The sequence below is a fragment of the Lonchura striata genome, chromosome 3 (genome assembly GCF_050655825.1).
Source record: "Lonchura striata isolate lonStrDom1 chromosome 3, ASM5065582v1, whole genome shotgun sequence".
Lineage (NCBI taxonomy): Eukaryota > Metazoa > Chordata > Aves > Passeriformes > Estrildidae > Lonchura > Lonchura striata.
Window position 1 is genome coordinate 56,748,057 of NC_140705.1, and position 5,320 is coordinate 56,753,376.

General features: G+C 40.3%; 1 pseudogene; it reads left to right on the forward strand.

The window, feature by feature from the left end:
* The first annotated feature begins 698 nt into the window (after window positions 1-698).
* LOC146767910 (uncharacterized) lies at window positions 699-4,758 on the forward strand (annotated as a pseudogene).
* Window positions 4,759-5,320: the final 562 nt, after the last annotated feature.

A 5,320-nucleotide genomic window follows, 5' to 3' on the forward strand; every position in this document is an offset into this window, starting at 1 on the left:
AAAGCTCACATAAGGGCAGGGGGTCAAAATCTCATCCCATCCACATCATCTAGGAAAAGGATCTACATGAACTTCCACCAAATGTAACTGGACCCAAATTGTATCTTTCTGACCCAGAAAAGAGCATGAACAATGGCTGCTCTGAGTCAAACACTCTCTGCATCATACACAGAAGGCAGCTATCCTTCCTCCCCAGCTAGAGCTGAGGAAAGCTAAGGGAGATGCTATATTTTTAGTCAAGTACTGTTCAGTATGAAGTCTTAATCCTGAGTACATCCATAAAGCAGATAGACAAATTTGTCCAGCTTCCAGTTAGCTTCTAGACATGACCTAGCATGATCCAGACTGGACTTAAGCAACTTGTGTATATAAGCAGAAAGCCATGAGAATGCTCTTCTCCAAGTGGCCCACTGGTGTGCAGCATCCTAGTAACAGGTCACTGCAGACACCCTTATGTACCCCTACTGCTCTGTCATGGCCTCACAGTGAACTGATTCAGGTTCACATCTGAGACACTTGTCCCTGAGGCACAGTGGGGTTTGGGTCCCTGCTGTCCACAAGGCTTCCTGTTACTGCAGTGCAATGATTGCAGCTGACAAATTAACTCCATGTCAAGGCAGAAGTGGTTTGGGTGCCAGAGAGAGTCTTCCCTGGGAGCTTGCATGAGCCTAAGATTACCAAGAGGTGTGTGGGGGCCCAGCATTGCAAGCCCCCACATAGGAATCAAGCTGAGCAGCTTCTGGCCCATGGGGACACAAGTCAAGGCCAGGTTGAACAGGGCTTTGAGCAGCCTGGTCTAGTGGAAGGTGACCCTGCCTATGACAAGGGAGCTGGAACTGGGTGATCTTTAAGGACCCTTCCAACCCAAACTGTTCTATCATTCTGTAACACTGGTGCCTGTGGGCCTGGACAAAAACATGAGGCAAACACTCCTCTCTCTCACATTCATTAGTTTCCCAGTAATCCCAAAGAACATCACTAGCATCTTCGGGACACAGTGATCCTCATTTTTGGCACAATGATTCTGTTCTTTGATGTACCGTAGGTGATGATATTTTGGCTTAATTAGATTAGGCTGGTACCAGACAATCTGGGACCACTAAGATTCCTCAGTGTGATGTGCTACGGCCTGAGGAGCTGTCATGCTGATCCAGGATTTCCTCTGCAAACAGGGAGGAGAGAATACACATTCCAAACTCTCCAATCTAAAGGACTTTGTGAAAGTCCTTTCGTTCTAGGTCATTAACAATACCTTAAGCCCCACCTTCTGGTGAATGACTAAAGTGCAGGGAGAGACAACGATCCGGGTCGAGTTAAAACAAGAATTTTGACGACAATACTATTAAAATAGAAAAATACCTGATTCTTCAGGATAATTCACTTCAACAAAGTGTCAGAAAATTATTTTAAAAGGCATCATAGTGTTTTTTGAAAGGCATCAAGTAGTTTTATCATGTTCAATTCCATTTTCTCCACTTGATATAAACTGTCATGCTATAGACTTTTTATTTTAAGCAGTTTTCTCTCTCTTCTCAGTAGTGGCAGCGAGCATACACAAATCAAAACTAGTCTGATCATAACCACAGGATGAATCATAGGATGACTCTAGCAAGTTTTGAGAGAACAGGAAGAAACAGGGCGATGGCCCAAGAAGGTGCTTTTCACCCTCTGAAAAGAGGCTTTTCTCTAACTTGTGCTAACCAAGAGGAAAAAGCATCAGTTTCTGAAATCTCTTAGTTACTGAAGGACCTAAGGCACAGATTTTAAAACCTGATCTAGAGAAACCACATCAAGCTAAAATCACATCAATATACTTTTTCCCATATAAATTTCAGCAACTACTGTTAACCACAGTGCAGTGTCTCTGAAGTAAGGCACGCTATAGAAATATAATCTGTAATTTATGTATGGCCATAAATAAAGATTAAAGAGAGTCCCAGTTCCTTTTGGCACAATTTTTAAAAGTCTTTAATACCTAGCAGCCCAAACTCAGAAAGACACTGTTCTAGTCCTGATGGAAATGTTCCCAAATAACCCCAGTGAAAGAAGTTGGAAGGAAGAACCAAATGGAAAGACAGCAAGATCCTGTTCTCTTATTGTAAAGTCACCTATGTTGTTTCAGAAATTTTAAAGTCACTCATCAATACCAAGAATAAGGATTATAAGAATATGGTAATGCTTTCATCTATTAGTCCTATTGGAGAGAAACTGAAAATTTTTCTCTTCAAGGGAAATGCTCTACAATAGTCAGGTCCACTTTCCATGTGGAATGAGGCATGAATATCTGTCAATACAAATGGAAACAGCTGGCCACTATATCTTGCTTAGGAAGACCATGGTTTGGACTATTACATTTTACTTCTGTCCGTAATCTGGCTTTCAAAGTCCCACATCCACTGCTGTCAAGAGAAGATGCTGTGAAGCAGAACATAAAATGTATCGCACCCTGTGCTACCCCCACACAGCAAAATAAAACATCAAATGAAACACACTTCTCTTCACACAGGATGACTGCCATCTCTCAGCCCAAGAACTGCTCCCCTTTTACTGGGAGAAGGCAGCAGGTAGTGATGATCAGGTGATTGTCTATTTTTGGCCAGTAAATTACTTTTCTCTTAGATATAGCTGAACATAAAGTGCACTATTTAAAATATTTATAACAGGAGACAGGCTGTGAAGATGAGTGACCCAGTTTTGTTCTTACTTTTGTGGGGAAAATAAACACAAATCCAGTGGATACAATAACAGCAGAGGAAATCAATTTGAGGCTTGAAGGTCTACAAGACTTTACTGTTTAAAAAGAAAATACACTTAAATAATGATGTGGCACACATCCTCCTTCACTCATGCTTCCCCAGTTTGTCACCTCACCTCTACTCAAAAGAACTTAAGCTAGACCCAGCTACACAAGCAAACCTCTGGGCTTACCTGCTCTGATGCAGAGGTCTGCTCAGGAGGATGAGCTGTATCCAAATCATTCCAGCATAGGCTCAAGTACTTTCTCAAAGTTCAGAGTTCTTTCTTATGAATTCCTCAAATCAAAGTGTGTTCCTTGCACAACAAAATTTGTGGTGCCACAGGGGGGAGCTTGGAGATTGTGCTGTGGCTAAAGCTCACCACTTCCAGATCATGAGAAAAGGACAGCTCAGCAGCATTAACAACTGCAGTCACTGGAAATGCTGTTCTGGAAAGGCTGTTGAAAATCATGACACATGCATACACACTACACAAACACTTTAATAAAGATGTTCCTTTTCAACATGATTTTAGGAGACACTCATCGACTTTGCCTTGAAAAAGCAGGCCAAACCCATAACTTACAGCAGAACAGAAGTGTTACACAGTCTTTATCCACTATAGTTTGGGAGAAGACTATAAATGCAAAAAAAAGACCACCTTTTCCCCCAAATGCACCTGTGAAAGTATCTGTTCGTTTTCTTTGAACACTTGCACAAGAGGGAAGCTATTATATTACTCACACCATTATCTTCCTCCCCACCAAAGGAAGAAAGATGTCCCAGCACAGTGCTAGGAAATACTTACCTTTTTTACACATTATTTTGTAAATGGCATTACATTTTACTGCATTTTTTTTGTGTTGGTACAAAGTGTGAGCAGGAAGGCACATGATTTTAATACCTTGCACAGCAGCTATTTGATTATCTTTTATTCATTTATTATTTTATAAAAACATATTCCTATGTAAAGACTTTTAATGAGGCAAGAAATGTGATTCCTTTGGACAATTGGCTTGGTTCACAGCAATACCTGTGTAATTAATGTTTATTTATTAGAAAAGCATCCCTGAATCAGTAAATGTATTGACTCTGCTGAAAACCACTATGTCAGTCTACTTTGGTAGCTTCAAAAATATAAATAATCTACATCTAATAGGAAAACAAATTACCTGAAAAACATCATCTACATCTAGCAGGAAAACAAACGGAAGCTGAAAAACATTCCTGTAATTAAAAAAGTCAAATCCTGAGCAGCCATTATGTTTGGTGCAGCAATCTTTTTTTTTCTTTAAAAAATACTTTCTCATAACCTTAATACAACAAGTTCATACTACTTGATTGTGAACTGGGCCCAATATTTACAATATTACTACACATAATCAAAGGTCAATGTAATTTACAAAATTGATCAAATTTATTCTTTTGGAAGAAAAAAAAAAGACTGATTTTGATGGCATTTTGGAGAGCTGGCTTGGTATAGAGTGTTACTTTGGTATCAGTGCATTTTAAACATAAATCACTGGCTAAAGGACCGATGGCTAAGACAGCATTATACTGCTGGAAACTATGTTACCAGTGATATAAAATAAATCAAGGCAGTAATGCATTAGTTTAAAGATATGTAAATATTTATTTGAATTCTGAAGCATAATAGCTGTAATTTTTCATTGCTTTGATATCCAAGGATTCCTAGTACTACACAAATGTATTTTATCTGCTTTGTTTTTTTAGTTTCAGTACTGTCTGTCAAAACAGTCAAAGCAAAGTAACTCCCATTTCTTTGTATCACACTGAAATAAAGAATCTTGTTTCAGTCCATAATGCTTTTCTTATTCTTTCTGGTCTGTCTCCATCAGTGTTTGTTTTATGAGCATCAAACCCCAGATACTAGTCCCTAGTGTCCATCTCCCAGTACCCTGGCTCCCAGTCCTCTGTACATACACACCCCAAAGGCACACCAGGCAACACTGACAGTGCACCTGGTGCCTCCATCCAGGACTCTGCAGAGTCTGAGCAGTACTGGCACTGCTACCAGACCACTCGGACTTCGGCAACGTGATCCCTTTTTCTAGTAGATTCCCATTAGGATTCTTGTTGGAACCTGGGAAAGCAGGCCCTACCCTGCATTTCCCATTTCTCAGGAGACTGCCAGAGTCGTTGTGATTTTCTGTTGCTGGGACTGCTGTCACTTTCTGCTAAGACCACAGAAATCCTAAATAAATAAACACAAATCTCCCTCTGACTTCCATCTAAAAAGCTTCTAACCAGGTCTACTGCCAAGTACTTTGCTCTATGGAGACTCATGCTCCCATCAGTTTGGAAATTAGAACATTCAGGAGCAGACAATATTCAACCAAAAAGGTAAAGACTGACAGGTGGTGGGAGAAAGATTAATTTCCCAACATAAGTACTGGCCTCAGTACTGTGTGCTTCTTTAAGAGCTGTTTTCTGTTGCACCAAACAGGCAGCTTTTGACTGCATAGGTGGCAGCAAGGTGAGAAATAACTAGCTGCCCTGTGACTCTGAACAGATTTCAGATGCAGCAGGAGTGATGAGGTCAGAACAAGGAGAAACAATAAACT